Genomic DNA, 21,341 nt, shown 5'->3' with positions numbered 1-21,341 from the left:
GGTAGAAACAATTCAGAGAAGACAATTGATACTTCTACCTATTCTGTACTAATCTCTCAAATATTACGAAGATCGGTTGACTATGTTGCGAGTTTTCACTAAAAATATAAACAAAAGTCGCACTCGCACGTGTCATAGGTGTGTATTGATGAAAAAATTGTATGGCGTGTCATAATCGTGCATGGAAAATTTTCCGAATCACCAATTATGAAGTTTTATTCATATCTTTGGCTTCATGTGGTCTATAAACAATCGGCCAGGGAATGAGTCAGGGAATCTAGAAAAAATAGTTATTTTTAGATACAGTGTTGCCAAACAGGCAATATTTCCAGTTTAAAGCTAAAACTGCGTTTTTCTCCCAATACATGTATTTTTCTTTTGAAAATTATTATGCCATTGTGTTCCTACGACATTTTTACACATAAAAGCAACTAAAATTTTATTATAACTTGAGCCAATCCCAAGATATAATGATTTGAAGCAAAAAACTCACAATTTATAATCAATTTTCTCGCTATATTTCAGTAACCAAGCAAAATTTCAAAATTTTGCACACGCCATCTTGTAGAGATTCGTTAGACGAGTAATGTGGCATATCTAACTCAGTTTACCCCAAAATGGCGTTTGTCTTAAAATAGCACAACAGCGACGATTTGTCAGTATTTTCCTTCTGCTTTCATAGTCACACACAGCACATTTAAGTTAGTTTTTTTTGTCGAACCGTGTAATTTTGTGAGGAGACTTTTACTTGAAGATAGAATAATTTAATTCTGTTATGATTATAAATAAACCTAATTTGTTAACTTACACACGAAACAAGTATGTGAAAAAGTGAATTGCCTGTGTAAACATGTGCTATTGACACATTCTTTCGTGACGTTACAACGATTTGACGATTCTTCATTCCATTAATATGTTATAACTTTGTCAAATGAACGCCTACATCAAAACTTATTACAGATTCGCAAAGTAGACAAAATCTCACTTAAGATTCAATAAACATAAACTGAATATACTGGAAAAGGATTGTTTTATGACCGATAATGTAACGTGACGTTACATGGCGTCACAAATTAGAACTTTCAACATATATCTATAAAAGTCAAAATATCTGCTCTATAAGATTTTTTTTATCAAGAACAAATCGTCTATGATGTATTTCTAAATAACTCACGAATAACTAGGTGTCATTAAATATATATTTTTATTGTTTTGTTTCTTATTAAGCATCTTTTAACTTTCGTGACGTTACAACGCTCCTTTTTCAGAAAAGCGATATTTCATTGCGTTGTAACGTCACGAAAATCTTCAACTTTTCTTTAACTCTGTAAGTTACGCTGGTGCTATTGTTTTGAGTAAAATTTTAAATATTTATCATATTTAGCCGTTTTAATGATAATTTACTCGAATAACAATATGGGGTTGTCGAAAAATCACGCTACAGTTTATTTTTTTTATTGTAGCAGAAATAATTGATCAGAATTTTTTTTCATATCTGTTGTGGATAGATTTGAGCCATTTGACACATTTATTTATTTGACAGGGCTCAATATAGTGGTTTAACGGAGCCAGAATAGCAGCTTTTATCACATATTTCACAAACAAAAATAAACTGGCAGTTTAGCTTTGTTTAATTTGGCAAAGAATCAGTTGCCCGATCCGAGTTTATAGTATGATATATGTATTGTTTGGCTTAAGCAAGTGGATTTATTGGACAAATCGAGCACAATATAAGCGCCAGACAATCGACAGTGTTAAGTACACTGAAATATTGTATATATTATAGTTGCAACGATTCAGAGAAAAGAAACACGTCACATCGTCGTGATGTTACGAAAGAAAATGTGTTACATCCTATCGCCAATTCGACGGGTTTTTAAATGTCTGCAAACACTGATAAACACTTCCTCATCTATCTTTTTTGTGCTCATTTGAAATGTGCTAAAGCCTTTTTATCCGACTCTAAGCAATTGAGACGATTTAGTGCGGTCACTTAGATAGGTCTCTGTACACCCAATTATGTTTTTACAACTTCCGGTAAATTCGAATAGATACCCGTTTATATTGGATTTAATACCTCAGACATTTCAATAACGTAGCTGCTTTGACGATGTATTTGGGCTTGTAACGGAAGAATTGGTTAGTTACTAACTGACGGCACGTGCTACTACAACGGAGGTTGCGGACAACCTTATAACGGGCGTCTCGTCGATGATGGCGAAGTGTGGAATGTTTGATTGCTGGGAGGAAAGAAATATTCAGGGAACGCATTGTTATTCATGGCTAAATACTAACCCAAGAACAAAGTTCGGATATTCACTCACAACCTTCCATCGCATGTCCTGGACTACGTTGCTGTTAGCGTGATTGCATCGGAGCGTACCATATGACCAGCGTTTAGGAGAGTACAGTGTAGGTGGACTTTTAAAGAAATATAATGTGAAGTTGTTAAATCGTTTATTAAAAATACCTCCTCCAGTGTTGTAGATCAAATCTTATATAAAATTTTGTTTATTTTCTGAATTTACAATTAGGTTTGATGAAAGAGTTCATTTGAAAAAGTTATAACAGGATGGTCAAATCGTTGTAACGTCACGAAAAAATGTGTCGATGGTATATAACACCTTAAGCACTTAAGGATACACATTCTGAATTTATGAATATCACGCTAGTATAATTTCCTGTTTACGAAACAACTTGAAAGCGTTTCAATAAACCATATGAAGTACAATTTGACACTATATCTGATAAATCAATCAAGCGTCTGATAAAAGTTAAATTACGTGACGTTACAACGCAAAGTGTATCCTGTTCTAACTTTAGTTCCACACATCCAATAAAAGAAATTGTAGGCTTTTTAGAAAAGTATTTTTGAATACAAAGAGAATCCGGAATATAAATTTGAACAAAATTTCAGTTTTTTAATAAAATTAAAAAATAGCCATTTTTCGTGACGTTACAACGCAGAAACAACCAAAACTTCTATTAGTTCAAAAAGTATTAGTGGTCAAATCAAGAAAAAAAATCTTTCTAGTTTTATTGTTATACACTCAATAACGAACAAATTCCTTTAAACATATAAAAATTTCAATAATAGTTTCATGAAATAGAACTTTTCTTAGAAGTCAATAATTCAGGAGACATTTTCCGTGAAATTTAACTTTTTTTCTATATATTTTACAACTATTTGTCGAAATGTCAATAGTTGGATTACATAACTTTTCAATGGTTTAAACACTACCGAATCGAAGAAAAAATATTGTGATACCAAAATAAGACAAAACAAAAACCTCTTTTTGGTGTACAAGCCCGCGGAATGTGTCTATTGCATATTCATTATTTCATGGTTGTGTGCGCAAAATGTTTCGCTTGGCCTATACTCACCCCCTATTGGAGCGGCAAATTTGGGCTAATTATGGAATCATTTCAATGTTCGAAAAAAACATTTATAAATCACTAAGACCTGAAGGTTTCCTTTTATTTAAAATTTACGCTGCTGTAAATCGTAACTGCGTGCATTAGATTTTTAGGTTAGGTTAAAGATTCGAAGGGACGCAAATTATCTCATTTCTCAAAACGGGCCGACGGTTTCCGACGCCGGTCCACCTCTGGCCAGATTTCAATGACAGCGGAAAAGTGCATTTAGCGCTACGGAAGAAAGTCGGCAAACTACAGAACAAATCTCCGAAGGTCCCGTCTCAAGAACATATCTCACGGATGCTCGTACCACTGTACTGGGTACAAGCGCCATGGCGGGATCCATTTGTAGACCTTCGCACAGTTTTTCAGCGTTACAGAATTGCTGCCGCATTCGCCATTACCGGCACTCTAGCGCAATTTCGGCGGTGACTGGCTCCGGTAGATCTACCGACCGAAACACGGTCAAAGAAAGAGCGAAACCATAATAATAATGTGCTGTATGGCATTGACCGTGGCAATCAGCGCGTCCCGCGTGAGAACGAGACTAGTTATCTGTGTGAACAGACGCTGCGTTGGAGTAGAAGAAATCCGATCTCTTCGAGCCCGGATTGGTGTGGCTCTCAGCGCTTCGTCATTTTTCGTAATCAAGGCGAGTTAAGCTGCGTGTTTTGTTTGGGAGGTGCTAGGCAACACGCTGTGGACCACAATATGCCACAAGTGTTGGCGTTAATTGCTTAATCACGGCCCGCAGTGCAAACATGTGTTACTAATCGTCTGTACTACGTTGGAGTTATATTGGCACATGCGTAAATTTGTATTCAAATATTAGACCACCGCAAGGTCGATTCGAATTCGTGCACGTTAAATCCTTTTGATTGTTTCAGGTCAATGAGGATATTAACCGGGACTGACAGATTGATTTACGGCATTGGGGAGTGTAAGTATTTGCTAAGCGCTGTTGTACCAGTCGTCCTAGCATGGATTGGAGATTGAAACCCATAACAATTGCGGCTTTGAACTAATGCTTGTTTGTCAAGTACGCATTCGTTCGACATTTAACCGACTCGGTTTAGAAAGACACATTTCGCAAAGAGAAACCATTAAATCGTTTAAAACATTGCTAGCATTTATTTGCCGCTCTCGGTAGTAATTGCCCGGGTGCAAAAGTAGCCCAACCAACAACCGATGCTGCGATGGATCGATTACTATCTCTCAATAAAACGCGTAAGATTGTATCAAGAACTTCATGGGCTAGGTAGACAGGCATTTCATGCTGCTTGATGATGGCAACAAAAAGGTACACGTATGCGTTTTACGATCAATCACCTGCATTCGCCTGAATGGCGGTGAATAATTTTTCATATCGATCGCTTTGCTTTCCACCGGTTGGGATAAAAAATCGTCGGCGAAAGAAACTTCAACTATTACCAGCATAATCCTATCAGATTGCTCGCATTACATTACTGTACTAGTCTTTCGGCCAGAGCCGGAAGCAGCGAGGAGGAGTAACAAATGGGATTAAATTGAATTTCAATCAATCTCAACGGTACGGACTAAAAGTTTTTATTAAAGGACTCCTGTCAATTTTTTTATACTTGTAAATCGTTTCTTTCCACCAAAAATATTTCATCTGAAATTTATTAGGCGCTATGTTATCTAAAAAGACTAAATCCGACACTGCGCACCGCTCCAGGATCTGAATGTTGGTCACAGTTCATTACATACCCCTAGATAAACTCAGAAAACAGATAAGCTCCGAAATGGTATGCTCAAGCATTTTTGTTGCAGTTTCCATAGACGTGCCTAGCATTTTTCATAATTTTGAAGGGGAGGAGGGCATCTAACATTCAATTATACTCTTCAAACATTGACAAATTTAGAAGCCTTCCCTTGTGTTGAATCGTTTCTTTTACCTACGTCAAATTTCATATGGGTCATTCTGCGCCAAGCGATCAAGGCACATGTACCTTCTCGGATTTGAACCAATTTTGGAGGAATCATTCTTCAAGGGCCATTCAAATTTTTGTGTCAAATGAACCACCCCTCGGGCCATGGAAGCACTCCTCGTTTTGACAAATTGCCAAAACCCTTCATATTCTTTTAACTATATAATATAGAATCAATCCGCAAGATCAATGAATCTAGAAAAAATATTATTTTTGGCGAAAGTGCTGCCAACTATGTGATTTTTTCAGTTAAATATTAAAAATTAATTTTCCTCTCAAAACATATATTTTAATTTTGAAAATTCTAAGGCCATCGCGCTTGTTCCGGCATCACTGCAGCACCGACAACATACCGCACAGATGGGCATTCCCTCGTACCGAAATTTGGTAAAAAGCCGGATGCGAATGTGTCAACGTCACCGACAGTAAGAAAAAGAATAGGTAATACGGGCAGTGATTCAGAAATATTCTAGTGAGGTCTACTTTATTAAGGCTAATACTTAGTGATCTAGTCTGATCACGACGCATTCTAAATCGATTAACCTACTGGAGCGATCTCCATTCTGTTTGTAGTTTTGAACTGTATTTCGGTGACAGAGTTGGTGAGCACTGCTTACTGTTACTAAGCTAGGTTAAGTTGCTTAAGTTAACTCTCAGATCTTTCAGCGCCTTTCGGGACCAGTCGAAGTGTTGAGCTTCCATCAGAATAAAGGGCGAACACGAAATTATTGCGACACCGAAAATGTCTTCTTCTTAAATTTGTCGTCCACATAGAACTTGCTCTTGCCGGTGAAAAACTCCAACCCCGGAATTTGCTTAAAATCGGCTTTTATATACGTTTCGTCGTCCATCACACAGCAGCCATATTTTGTCAGCATCTTCTCGTAGAGCTTCCGTGCCCGAGTTTTAGCCGTCGATTGTTGCCGCTCATCGCGGTTCGTGAAGTTCTGTACCTTGTATGTATGTAGTCCAGCTCTCTTCTTTGCATTCTGGACGTAGCTCTGCGACATGCCGATCTTTTTAGCCAAATCACGGCTTGAGACGTTGGGATTTGCTTTAATCATCCGCTTCACCTTTCCCTCCGTCTTTTTGTTCTCCGGTCCCGGTTTTCTTCCAGCTCCTTTGCCGTGGTCCAATGTCAACCGCTCCTGGAACCGCTTCAACACTCTGGAGACGGTTGAATGGTGTATGTTCAACATTTTTCCCAACTGCTGGTGCGACAGGTCAGGAAATTCCAGGTGTTTGGAAAGAATTTGTTCTCTCGACTCGCGTTGGTTCACCTCCATTTTCTTTGAATCGAAAAACACGACTTCGAGTTTGACAGCATGTAAACAATACACATCAATGAGAAAGTGTGCAAAATTTGGTTGATTTTTACCCAATGGTAAAAAAGTTATGCCCTGTTGAATGTGTCGCAATAATTTCGTGTTCGCCCTTTAGGGTAGCGCACATTTGACTATAAATTCAGACGTCGCCTGAAACTTATTAAACCGAAGTAGCTCAAGAACGTGATTTGCTGGAAGATAAAAGGTAGAGTGCGATACTATGGCCAGTGAATTTATATACATACATATAAGCATCATGTCCTGACCTAATTTTGCAAATACATTACCCGTAATAATTTGTTGAAATTAACTTCAGGTTGAATTCTATTGGTTCGCGATCGAGTATTCACTACGATCAAAGGGGAGTAGATTATTCGGATAGCTGAATAAGGGAAGACTCAATGTGAGTAGCTACTAATTCTATATTTAATCATGAACTGAATTGAAATAAAATGATTTCAGCTTTGAGCTGCAGCACTGTGCGTAAGGCTGCTCCAAAGGACTTTCGTGTGTCCGAACAACCTCTCAAACATCCTCAAAGATTGAATCAAACCACGTCGCAGAGAAGAAAACATACGGAAGGATTTGACTGCGAAGGATGCGAACGGTCAAACTCAGCTGACAACATGGTTCAGTGTGATGCATGTCAAGGTTGATACCACCTGGACTGCGCGAATGTTTCACCTGGAGTGGAGAATCATCGGTGGCACTCTACAGCGTGCCCTCCAGTAACTTCCAAACCGTTAAAGCCTGGCAATTAGGAATCCGCTGCTAGCGGTCTGACTCCGAGAGAGTTGAGCGATACTAGCTCGAAAAAGAGAGGTAAGGCCAGCGATTGCAGAAGAAAAGAGGCGCCTCTGGTAGTCAGTGGTGCATTGAAGGGTTCGTCGATGGGTGGTGCATCATCTGTCAACAACTGGACGCCGAAAACAGCACACAGAAAACCCGAAACAGACTGCTATTCTGGATAGATCCGCACGCACATCCAGTTCTCAAGCTTTAGCGCAGAGAGCGCTGCTGCGACTAAAGGAGAAACAAGAGTTGGAAGAGCGAAAGCTAGAAAACTAGCAACGTGAGTTGGAGAAAACACGGGAACGCTTGCGGAAGGAAAAGGAGCTCGAAGAAGAGAAAAATGCGATAACCAAGAAGGGGTTAGAGATGCTAGAGGAGTTCTTGGAAGAGAAGCACGATCTGGAAGAACAACTTGCGGTCGATGAAGTCTCTTCCCAGCGCAGTTCCAATAGTGTTAGATCATTGACACGGAAATGGCTGAAAGATCAACAGTCGCGTAATGGATCCAAACAGCAAGAGGTGATCAATGAAACAGTGGAAAATCAAGAAGAAGAATACTCTGCTATGGAATCACCAGGATTCGCGCACGAATCGAAAGTACGAGAACGAGCTCTATCGGCTAAACATTTAAGACGCAAACCTGAAGCTCCAGCGGAAAGTGTTACGATCGGGGAAACCGCCTCAGGTGATGGAAGTCATAACGGGGCGGCATCGAGATTTAACCACAATGAAACGCCCATTATGCAACTGAGCGCAAACCAGATTGCCGCGAGACAGCTATGGCCGAAAAAGTTGCCAACGTTTTCGGGCGATCCCGAAGGGTGGCCCATATTCTACAGCAGCTACCTGAATTCAAACACTGCATGTTGTTTCACACCGGTAGAAAACGTCATTCGATTGAGAGAATGTATGAAGGGTCCGGCACGCGATGCGGTGGTGACCAAGCTGATGTTCCCACATGCAGTATCGTCGATAATAGAAACCCTTCGAAGGTTGTACGGATGGCCGCAGCTGCTTGTGAAGAATCTACTGGGAAAAGTTCGACGCTTGGAAACACCGAAGCCAGAGCGATTAGACAGTCTTATCAATTTCGGCATGGCGGTTCAACAGCTGTGCGACCATCTCGAAGCCGCGAACCTTCGGGGCCATCTGACAATTCCGACTTTGCTAGAAGAGCTCGTGGATAAGTTGCCGGCAGCGGTTCAGCTCGATTGGGTTCGGCACAAGCGAGCGTTCAAAGATCCGTCGCTGAAGCAGTTTGGAGAGTTTATGGACAGGTTGGGGGTAGACGCTAGTGAGGTAACAATCCTCGTGCATCCGAAGAACGGAAGTGTCCAAACCGAACGAGCCAGACAGAACCAAAGGACTCATATATACACACAACGACATTGTTGTCACAGCTGATAACGCTCCGTCGCGGAAACCGTGTCCAATCTGTTCTAAATTTGACTAATCGATACTAGTATCACACGCAGTCTCGGAGTTGTGGGAGTTTTGGAGCCGCTGAAATTGACTTGGACATCGAACGAGGCCGTGTGGTATCCGGCCTAGAATTGAGCCACTGGAGTCCTGCTCCCATGTCGTAGGAGGCGACTGAAAGTAGGAGACCCTAAGTCAAGGTGTAGTTCCGTGCCGAGGACTTAAGGACTGGAGGGTCTAAAATATGCCAGTCGCGCACGGAGCATTTTGGGTTTTACCCTTACTGTGTTATGCGAATCTCTGACACAGTGGACCATTATTTTCTTCGCAAATCGTGGGAATCAAATGATCATGTCCCATTTAAACCTGATATGGCTCGCTTAATGCGTTAACATCCCAAATCGCTTGGTGTCCTCTAGTTGTTGTGCAATTTATGTTGGAGATGAAATGTACAGTTCTCTAATCAACAATGGTTAGAATAGCACAAATCAATCTCCAACATAAACGTACAGCAACTATGAATTTATCTCGACTCATGCAGGAAGGTAAAGCTTCCATAGCATTGGTTCAAGAACCGTATCACCATAAAGGAAACTTCTATTTTGGAAAGTTACTTAACACTGCCTTCATTGCGTACAACAAGACAGGCATGACAAACCCACGTGAAATGCCTCGTGCTTGCATTCTTGCAAATAAGGCTATTGACGCGTGTCTCATATCGGAGCTCACAACTCGCGATATCTGTGTTGTCACAGTTACACTGACTGTCGGAAACGTAGACAAAAAATATATATATTGTTCAGCATATCTACCGCATAACGAATCATCTCCTTCTGATGATTTCAAAAGCGTTGTATCATATTGTAGCAGAAATGGGCTTCCGCTCATTATCGGCAGTGATGCGAATGCTCATCACATAATTTGGGGCAGCTCAGACATCAATCTGAGAGGCTCTGAACTGATGGAGTACATAAGTAGTACAAATCTCCATATTCTGAATGTGAGAAACCGACCAACTTTTGCGAGGTCTGGGAGGGAGGAGATGTTAGACATAACACTTTGCTCTGATAGAATTTTGCATGAACTGGGAAATTGGCAGGCTCCAAATGAAACTGAACCGTCTCCATCCGATCATAAATATATATATATATTTCGATCATTTTGATGTCACCTTCAATGTGGTGACATATCGTAATTCTAAATCTACGAACTGGGACCCCTTTTTGGAAAATTTGGCGACTAAATTTCATGGATATTTTCCAGCAATTAGTCAACTAGACGACTTAGATGACGTCGTGGATACGACAAACTCATTCATATTAGCATCCTACGAAGAAGCTTGTCCACTTCGTACTGTTAAATCGACTAGGGGAACCCCTTGGTGGAGGGCTGAGCTTGAAAGAATGAAGAAAGTTATGAGAAGAGCTTGGAACCGGCGTCAATGTGATGACTCCAGGGCTTTCAGGTCAGCTCGTAGTGCATATAAGAAATGTCTTAGATCTGCAGAACGGGCTGGCTGGCAAAGCCTATGCACTAATGTCTCTAGTCTGAACGAGGCTAGCAGATTAAATAAAATTCTCTCCAAATCGAATGATTTTCAGTGAACTCCTTAAAAACCAGAGATGGTGTTTATGTGACGAACGAAAAAGATGTTCTTAGTTGTCTCTTAGACACTCACTTTCAAGGTTGTATCGGTCAAGTGGGCAGTTGACAGCTTTGCTCCATACAAATCACCAGGAAAAGATGGAATACTTCCCGTGCCACTGCAAAAGGGAATTGATATTCTTAAACATGTCTTGAAAAAGATTTTGCTTTCCAGTCTTGCTACCGGGTATATCCCGAAAGCATGGCGAGAAATAACTGTTAGATTTATTCCCAAAGGGGGGCGCTCAAGCTATGAAGAAGCCAAGAATTTTAGGCCTATCAGCTTAAGTTCTTTTTTTCTGAAAGCTTTGGAACGGATAATCGATCATCACATCAGGAACGTTCGTTTAGTTGAATATCCACTGCACAAAATGCAACATGCATATCAGTGTGGGAAATCCACGATAACTCTGCTTCACGATGTTGTTTACAACATTGAGAAAGCCTTCTCGCTCAAGCAATCTAGCTTGGGTGTATTCCTAGATATTGAGGGTGCTTTTGACAATGTGTTCTTCCAGTCTATTCTGGAAGCGACGCGCGGTCATGGGATACCTGCTTGTATCTCGGGTTGGATAAACGCAATGCTTAGTAACCGCATACTTTGCTCTTCACTGCGACTCAGCCTACGGAAGTTGAGTATCTGCGGTTGTCCTCAGGGCGGCGTTCTGTCGCCTTTGTTATGGAACTTAGTAGCTGACGGCTTGTTGAAGAAACTCAATGAGCTTGGATTTCCAACCTACGGGTTTGCTGACGATTACCAAATACTAATTACTGGATTTCGCATCGGAACAATCTTTGACTTAATGCAACAGACATTAAGAGCTGTCGAACAGTGGTGTCGACAAGTTAAACTATCAGTCAACCCAAGTAAAACTTCAATGGTTCTTTTCACGAAGAAGCGAATAACAACCGGGGTTCGTCCCTTGCAGTTCTTTGATTCTGAGCTACTGTGTGCAGATAAAGTCAAATACGTTGGAGTCATATTGGATTCCAAACTAAATTGGTCTCACATTGAGTTCAGAGTCAAGAAAGCGTGCATGGCCTTCGGGCAGTGCAGACGAACTTTTGAAAAGACCTGGGGTCTCAAACCTAAATACATCTATTGGATTTACACGACAATTGTACGTCCAATACTGTCATACGGATGCTTTGTGTGGTGACAGAGGGGAGAGGTGGTGACAGTCCAGTCAAAACTAAACCATCTGCAAAGAATGGCGCTCATGGCGTTGACTGGTGCTTTCACCACGACTCCGACTGCTGCTCTTGAGGCACTTCTAAATATCAAACCATTACACATACACTTAAAACAAGAAGCACTATCATGTGCATACAGACTGCAGGTTACTGGGCTTTGGAACAGTAATCATGTTGATCTTGCTACCAGTCATACACGATTGTGGTCACAAATGGTTACATGGAGTGAAGATATTCTTGCTCCCAGCGATATTACACTCACTTGTAGTTTTCCTTACAGGACATTCCATGTGAAGATTCCCTCTCGAGAGGAGTGGTTGTCTGGCTTTATGGAAAGACAACAACAAACGCAAGTGGTCTGGTACACTGACGGTTCTCTGATGGAGAGACGTGCTGGTGCTGGTGTCTACTGTCGTGAAATGAGATTGGAACAATCTCACTCACTAGGTAGATACTGTACTGTATTCCAAGCAGAAATCTTTGCGATTATGTGCGGGGTGCAATCGGCCCTTCAACTGAGTTTGTCCGGCAGAGTTATAAACTTCTGCTCTGATAGTCAGGCTGCAATCAAGGCCCTTAGCTCAGACAAATCCCGTTCCAAGCTAGTGATCGCGTGCCGAACCCAAATCGAAGAACTAAGCATTGTCAACACTATCTACCTTGTCTGGGTGCCCGGACATTGCGGTATTACTGGAAATGAATGGGCTGACGAATTGGCCAGGGCAGGTTCAGCGATTAACTTCGTTGGTCCTGAGCCCGCGCTGCCAATTTCGGCAAGTTGGATAAGAGAAAAAATACGGTCCTGGGCTTCGTCCGAGCACCGCAATTATTGGAGAAATCTACAAACGTGTCGCCAAACAAAGGCGTTTCTAGAACAACCATGCCCAGTGGTTTCGAAAAATCTCTTACATTTTTCGAAGCTCCACTGCGGAATGCTGACCAGAGCTTTAACCGGCCACTGCAAACTCAATTATCACATGGCAACTATTCAGCGCGCTGAATCTTTTTCATGTGACCTTTGTGAATCCGACTACGGAACATCATATCATCTGATATGCAACTGTCCAGCGGTAGCACAATTGCGATTTCGAGTCTTCAGCCGTCCTTATATAGACGAAACCATGTTTGGACGACTGAAACTCAGAGACATACTAAAGTTTCTTATCCAATGTGGTAAAGAGCTTTAGGCTTATTCGCAGGCAAGTTGAACTACTTGTGAGTTTAACTTACCTGTTGTTTATTTTTGTTTTGTGCTGTTATTTTTCCCACCCTTCCAATTCTACTTCCCCACACCACCTTGTCCTTTCCTTCCGCTCAGGAAATGATAAAAACACACGGCAAGGCACAAATCCCCGACTATGTACGGGGAACGTGCCATTTGAGCCAATATATTCTGATTCCTGATTCCTGACTTGGACATCGAACGTGGTCCGCAAAGAAAGCTCGTCGGAGCGGGTGGATTTAATGATTTCAGCTAGAGGAGGACAAGATCGACACAAACCTGTTTGTTGTTTTGGTTGCGGGGCGAACAAGAAAACAAATCGATTCTAATCTCGAAATGGTGACGTCGTGGTACGGTAGTTTTTCAAGAGTCGAGACCCGCGAGCGAAAAAAACCAACCCGCGTGTGAAAATAAACTAGCCCGCGGTGAAGTATGCGTAGGAAAGTTTTAATATTACAATTTAGTTGTTGGTTTTGTGCCCTTTTTAGCGCAAATGTGGTTCAAAACAATTTTCTCCTTAGTGGAGAAAAATAGTTTTTTACCTAAATTTTATCCACTAATGAGAAATATGGCATAGTGTTAAAAAACGTTTTTGTTCCAGAATTCACGGCATTTTATTTACGATTTTTTGACGACAATTGTTTTCCTTGTGATACTGCTACAAAAACGCCTTTACTTAAAGATATAAGATAAATCTGAAATATTTAAAATGTATAGTGGACAATTTCAACTAAATTTTAATTATGGACTAGCTTCTACTGAATTCAAATTGATATTTTTGGTCTTGCAATAGGAACCATTCATAACTCACTAAAATTTGGCGCATGACCCCCCCCCCCCCCCCCCCCCCCCCTAATCCCTTTGTAGACTTAAGTAGACTTTTACTACCCTTTAATTAATTTCATGGCTCGCTTAACAATATATTGGCATACAGTGTGAGAATTACATACGTTTTTCTTATGGTACTTTCATAATTACACTAAGTTTATTAAAAAAATTTCACATTATTAGTGAAAATTAACCCCCTAGACACAGCCTGCGCACGCCACTGGTTACATTTCTGTTACTTCAATCACCTCAACCGGTCTAATTGACAGACGGTAACTCGACTCTCGGATATTGCCGTCGAGATAAATTAAACTGTCGATCAAAAAGCTGGCGGAGTTGCCAATTCGTTGACAAAAGAGCACGGTTCAAATGTGTACCTTCGGCGGACAGCCATCCTGCTCTAGTCAGTTGGTGCCCGCAGTCGCAGGTTTTAAGACCTCCTGCGAGGAAAACCGGCTATTAATTGTGTGCCGTGGCAGGTGCTTAGGGGTAATAAAAAATCTTTAGCCTCTAGAATTGGACGCGAGAATTGGTTGAGACCCGGTCAGACTTGGCTGATCCGGGAAAAGCAAAAATAACGCTCAGATTGATATTTGTCAAATTTAATTGGTTTATTTAACGTTGTGCCCGAACATTACGCTTACAAATGCCGTAGGGCAGGATGTAGGTTGGATTGCTGAGCTGCGGAGTTTATTTTCTCAAATTAATTGTGATTCGTTAAACACTTGGCAAAACGAAAAAAAATGATAATTGCATCGGCCGGGAATCGAACCCGGGCCGCCCGCGTGGCAGGCGAGCATTCTACCACTGAACCACCGATGCTTCTTGAAGTTAATATTCACTTTTAAAAACACCCAAATTGTAGGCAACAAGTCAATTCTAAAACTGTATTTCCTCCCGAGCATGCTAATGAGAACAGCCAAAGAACTTCCTCCTTTCAAATCCAAGCAGAAAGTACACCAAAGCTCTACAAGCTGCTTAACCCTGTGCCACTACAAGTACGAGCATGAATCATCGCCGTAGCGTGACCTCTGGTGTTACTGCTGCACCAGCCGTTGCCACTTTCCAGCAGTTCTACTGGCTGTTTGTACCAAAGGTAGTACCATGATCATGAAAACCAGTACCCAGTGAACCGAAAGGTACAACGTTCGTGTGCACTTGTCAGTTGATTACATTTCGCTGTTTTACTTACGGCTCGCGAACGGCGCGGGCGCTTGCGTTCTTCCTATTTCTATTTACCTACCCCACCCTATCCCTCTGGCTTAGGAACGACGAGCATTCGAGTGTGCGCGCGCTCTATCTGACTTTTCTTGTCCGTTGCTGTGCTCGATCTGTGTAAGTATCTATGCCGGTGCGGTCGGCGGTCCGTCCGGTGGTGGCAGACCGACAAGGCAATCGTCATGACGCGGCTTGTCTAGTGGTCGCATGTGTGGGCATGCAGGTCGAATCGATCGTGCGAGTTTTCTGTTTTGTTGCCTTCTGCCGGCTTTGTGATAGAGGCGTCATTTTTTATCAATGTAATCCGACCGAACTAGTAGCGAGATTAGTTTGTTTTATCGGATTAATAATTATTAATGTGTAAAAGAGACAGTTTGTAACTCGGGATACATGAGCTGCTTGTCAGTATTTATTGCCTTTCGATTGGTTGGTTATTTGACCTAATTGTTGACTTCAATAACGCAATATAAATTTATTACAGGTATACCTCGATTAAACATACAATGAACTGTAGGTATATCTTTAATAACTGATCTGAAACACACAACTACTACTGCTATGAACCGCAACTAAAACAACGTGAGAATGAAAGAATGAACTGCACTATTTCCCCGTGGCTACGGTGTTTCAACACATTTCCACGTCGGGTAGTGTTTTATCCTAAATTATCAAAGGTTAATTAAACTCCTAACAAGAAGCATTCGTTGATTACGAAACCGATAAATATTCGCTACAGCAGGTGAAGATAGAAAACAGCATCCACGCAAATATGAAAAATCAAAGGTCAACTCTATGCTAATTTTGCGCCACTCTGAAGCGCATTCATCATCCAATCGTTGGAGTGACATCCTCCCGCAGCATGATCTGCGCAAATCTCGTTTCGGATGGTGAACGAGGCAGAAAAATTGGCACCTGGGCACCACGTAGTACGATGAGCCACCACACCGCTCGAACCGATCCTTTTTCCAACCCACCGACCGGAGAGCAGGTATCGAAAAGCTATGAACAATGTTTCCTTCAGATGCACCCAAGAGAGCGTTGGTTGGTTGATTGGGCATCGGTACCGTTTATCACGTCGAATCACCGTCCTCAATCGAACTGTGTCTACGACTGGCTGCTCTTTTTATATACTGTTACCTGCTTTGCGCTTTCGTGTCCCATGTTTTATTGATTATGGATAAAATTATAAATAATTGTTCTACTGCAAGATGCTGTACGGTGGCGTTTGGAATAATATTCAATCACTATTGCTGAGTGTGCCCCCATCCCCTTACAGTACAAGGTACTATGAAGAGATGCGAAATTCATTCTGCTTATTATTTAATATCTTTAACGATTATGCGTGGAAGCATTTCGGCCAGCATTCAATGTTTGTCCTTCAACTCGATTCGAGTTTGATACTAGTAATAACATAATAAGTAATAACATAATGACAAGTGGAGGATGATGTGCGTCTACAGCAACTAAAGGCTCAAGTGCCTCTGATACGGTACAGTTCATTGAAGCTTCTTCGTTTATAAACAGGAGGTCCAGGATTCGATATCGCCTATTATTCACTGTAGACATTTGTCGCATGTTCAGCAGAGACATTCCGTCCAGTAAGATAGTACTCGCCCTCGAAAAGGTTGATTCAGAAGGGTCTGGGAAAGCATACCCGGAAGGAGTGCTCTTCCAAAGAAGTCCAGGCTGGTTGTAATCACCAAATAGTAGCTGTGCCGTGTTGGGTTCAATGGAAGTTGCAATGTCAAGTGCGGAGTCTATGTGCTTCTGAATAATTTCTACATCACTTGCGGAACCGGGGAGAATATATACAACACCCACACAGAGATTAGTATAGGGGCCACGGATATTTACCCAGAGTTGTTCGAGATTTTGTCATTTTTGTGTTCGGATGAGAGTCGGTTGAAAACTGCAATGAGCACACCACCACCACATTTCTTCCCTGCACTATTAGGATCGCGATCGTTATGATATACAGAGTACCTTGAGCCAAATAATTGGAGCGAGTTGATTTGATCATTCAGCCACATTTCGGTCAGAACAATAACATCATGATCAATATCCGAAGCAGCGACGAACAGCTCATCAATTTTTGTGCGTAGCCCTCTCACGTTCTGATAGTAGATTTTAAGATGTCCCTGCAAGTTTTCTCCTGACGGTTGAACGGTGGTAGATCGAGTGATTGTGGAAGCAAATGCCTGTAAATGGGGTGGGCTTTCAACGGGGGCAGCATCTGTATGTCCTACTTCGGAAGGACATATACATTCATTGTATTTACCTGAGAAAACGGATACAAGAATTCCATGTCCTTCGAGTTGGTCTGACTTGTTTAGAGCGTTGTTATCTGACCGGAAAAGGTTGATGTCGTGTCCTTCAAGTTCTGTGGTAGACGGGTGGGTGTCGGTGACGGAGTTGACCTGATTACGTATGTTGGCAGGCTGCAATGGTGGATCAAACTCAGGGTGCGCAGTATCTCGAGTAGCTTCGGGAGGACATATACCCTCTTTAGCTTTATCTGACCGGGAAAGGTCTCCGCCATAACATCCAAGTTCCATGGCAAACAGATGGGAGTCGGTGATGGAGTCAAGCTGATTTCGTTCGTTGGCAAGCTGCAATTGTAGACCAAATTCAGGGCGCGCAGTATCTCGAATAGCTTCGGGACGACATATACCCTCCTTAGCTTTACCTGACCGGGAAAGGTCGCCACCATAACATCCAAATTCCATGGCAAACAGATGGGAGTCGGTGATGGAGTCAAGCTGATTCCGTTCGTTGGCAAACTGCAATTGTAAACCAAATTCAGGGCGCGCAGTATCTCGAATAGCTTCGGGAGGACATATACCCTCCTTAGCTTTACCTGACCGGGAAAGGTCGCCGCCATAACATCCAAATTCCATGGCAAACAGATGGGAGTCGGTGATGGAGTCAAGCTGATTCCGTTCGTTGGCAAACTGCAATTGTAGACCAAATTCAGGGCGCGCAGTATCTCGAATAGCTTCGGGAGGACATATACCCTCCTTAGCTTTAACTGACCGGGAAAGGTCGCCGCCATAACATCCAAATTCCATGGCAAACAGATGGGAGTCGGTGATGGAGTCAAGCTGATTCCGTTCGTTGGCAAACTGCAATTGTAGACCAAATTCAGGGCGCGCAGTATCTCGAATAGCTTCGGGAGGACATATACTCTCCTTAGCTTTACCTGACCGGGAAAGGTCGCCGCCATAACATCCAAATTCCATGGCAAACAGATGGGAGTCGGTGATGGAGTCAAGCTGTTTCCGTTCGTTGGCAAACTGCAATTGTAGACCAGATTCAGGGTGCGCAGTATCTCGAATAGCTTCGGGAGGACATATACCCTCCTTAGCTTTACCTGACCGGGAAAGGTCGCTGGTAGATGTTATACTATGTTCCGTGTCAATCATATGGGCGTCGGTGGCAGATTCTTGCTGATTACATCGGTCGGAAAACTGGGAGGCTTCGCCGTGTTGCGCTAGTTGCTATGTACCGTAGTCAATAATACGGCGTGACTTCCTGAGCCGAGTTTGATACAGGGGGCACTCAGAACTCCAGAAAGCATGATCAGTTGGCGTTTGATCTTCAGGATTTCTTGTCACATTTGCATTGTGACAATTAATGCATTTTTGGATATCTGAGACACACTCTTTGTGCTCATGCCCTTCGGCGCAAATCGGACAGCATGGGGACTTCTTGCATGTGGCAGCTCTATGGCCGTACTCCGAGCAGCGATAACAGCGGAGCACGTTTACACATTCAGAGATCTTGCAGCGCATCCAACCCAAGTTGACATGTTGTAGTTGCATCAGCTTTTCGAATGTTTTGGAATCAGTTTCAATAATTCGGATTATCTGTGTGTTTTTCGTTTCGCACAATTCTTATCACCGTCAGGTTGGCAGGCTGAGGAAAATTATTTTGCTGAATTAGTTTTTCCACGAAGTTTTCCGCAGTGATGTCGTCAGTAAAACCAGCGACTTTTACTCTGGGTTTTAGAGCTTTCTGGACGTCGGCGTCATACTTCTCAGACAGATTCGCTTTCACTGTACTGAGCAATTTAAGCGCTGATTCACAGGAGTCACATCTAACAGTTGCTTCTCCATTGGGTCGGTAATATACTTCTTTGACACCCAATGAAACTGGGTCAAGCTTGCCTTGAATTTCCTGCTTTGTAACAGTCGCAACTTGTTGCTCGAACTGGGTCAAGCTTGCCTTGAATTTCCTGCTTTGTAACAGTCGCAACTTGCTGCTCGATTGGTATAATGATGACTGTTCGCTCTCGCTTCACAATTGCATTGGACTTAGCTGGATGTGTTTCTGCAAAGTTACACAGGGGTGCGCTTTTGGGCGTATTCTCATTGCCAAGGTTATCACTGCTAGGTGGAACAGTCAAAAATCGACTTTTGCCCGACCGAAGTTGACCTACTACCATATCTTCAAGAATGGCCACATAATCGAGTGTAGTAACAACCGAGGCATAACGATTTTGAATGCCGTCTACAAGGTACTCTCTTGTATACTGTTTAACTGACTGTGCTCGTTGGCTGAATCCTTTGTCAGCAAATACCAGTACGGGTTTCGAGAAGGTCGATCAACCCTAGTCTATTTTCTATCTCTGCCGGAGATGACACCAAGCAGCATTTCGATCTAGTGTGCATTGTCTACAGAACAAAGGAAACATTATACATAGTTCTTTTTGCCAACATGAGTAAAGTCGACGAAAAGGCTCTACTTTGACCCAACGCCGCGGTCGCCATTTTTAGAATTTGTTCAATACGAACGAATTTTCGTGAAGTGGAAGAGATTCTGAAGGTGAGGGCGTACCTTCAGTACTATCAACTCCGCAGTGCAGTATTAATATCATTCAACACGTTAGCGCAAGCCGACGATTCGTCTTGCAAAACAACTTAAAACATCTAGTTGAAAGTGATAAGGTTGGAATTAAGATTCCTGTATATATAAAAAATGACTATATAGAGGTACGGTTACATGACCTATCATCACGTACCATTCTTGAGCTAATTGCAAAATGTTTGTTGTAATACAGAGAAGTAGAATCCGTCGGACCTGATACTTGGAGAACCTGCTTCCCGGGTATTCCTAACGGTGCTCTTGTGGTGAGAATGCGGGTCGAAAAATCTATTCCCTCCTACTTATATATAAAACTCAAAACGCGCGGAACTACTATTAATCAAACTACGCTATGTATCCATGAGGGGCAAACTCCTACGTGCAAGTATTGTAATCAGACCTTGCACGGAAGTGGCATAGGAGAATGCATCTCAACCGATTGCCAACTCATTAACGGAAAACCAGTTCAACACAGAGTTTTCAATATCAATAACCATAACCACAAACGGTGGCCAAATTTCTGGCAGCTGCCAGGTCATAATGATTACCGCAAAAGAAGTATCCATCACTCCAGAACCAACTGAAAGCAATATCGGCTAGGAAGTTAATAACAATAATGACGGATTTACACTGTTTATCCATAAGTATAAGAAGCAGGGAATGACATCTGATGGTCGGTACCAAGAGAGTTTTAACTATGATGACCTTGATAGGCACAAGAGAATTGAATGACCCCCATGAAGCAGTAGGCGAGCATACGAACGTGTCTTCGCCGCGAAAGAAGGTCTCCGCGCGCAATAGAAAGCTGCGTGCACGAGATCCAACAGATAATCAATAACATTTGTTTTATTTACATATTTTACGTATTGTAAACATATCGCTTTGTCAAGCTAACAACGACGGACCGAATGTTTACTTTGCCATTAATTCTGAATAAATTCCGAGAAGACGACTAGCGGACTCACCATCCATTTGTGAACTTCAAGGGAACGTACGAATCAGTGAAACGAAACTAACTATGGAAGATAAGGCTTGACTATGATTTTCCTGCAAAACTGGTTAAGCTAATTCGTATGACGCTGGATGGGTCAAAATCAAGCGTCAAAATAACCCGACTCGTTTGTGACGTTAGATGGATTGAAACAGGACGATGCACTATCTAATCTATTGTTCAATTTAGCGCTCGACGGTGAGATACGAATTTCTGGTGTACAAAAGCGCGAAACCATTATCTCGAGATTTCACATACAATCAATCCGGTACGGTACAAGGTTGTCAAAGAATTCGTAAAGCTCATAGCACTCGCCACATGTCATAACGATGTTAGAAATGAAGTACAAAGCCGTTTTGCGGCTGAGAATGAGATTTTCTATGGTTTCAGCAAAAAACTTCCTCTATACAAATCGCTAATACACCCTGTTACTATGTACGGCCATGGAGCGTGGACGTTGAAGGAAGCATACTATCAAG

At 42.1% G+C, this 21,341-nt stretch overlaps 1 protein-coding gene and 1 non-coding gene across 2 annotated transcripts in view; both read right to left on the bottom strand.

The window, feature by feature from the left end:
• LOC131687449 (Krueppel-like factor 12) overlaps window positions 1–21,341 on the bottom strand; it is a 517,717-nt gene that overhangs the window by 328,024 nt on the left and 168,352 nt on the right. The window lies entirely within an intron of this gene.
• Trnag-gcc (transfer RNA glycine (anticodon GCC)) lies at window positions 14,542–14,612 on the bottom strand. The gene has a single exon. It is a non-coding gene; the product is annotated as a tRNA-Gly (tRNA).

The sequence above is a fragment of the Topomyia yanbarensis genome, chromosome 3 (assembly GCF_030247195.1).
Source record: "Topomyia yanbarensis strain Yona2022 chromosome 3, ASM3024719v1, whole genome shotgun sequence".
NCBI classification, from domain to species: Eukaryota; Metazoa; Arthropoda; class Insecta; order Diptera; family Culicidae; genus Topomyia; species Topomyia yanbarensis.
Note: the sequence above shows the minus strand (reverse complement) of the source record. Positions and strands in the feature narration are given on the sequence as shown.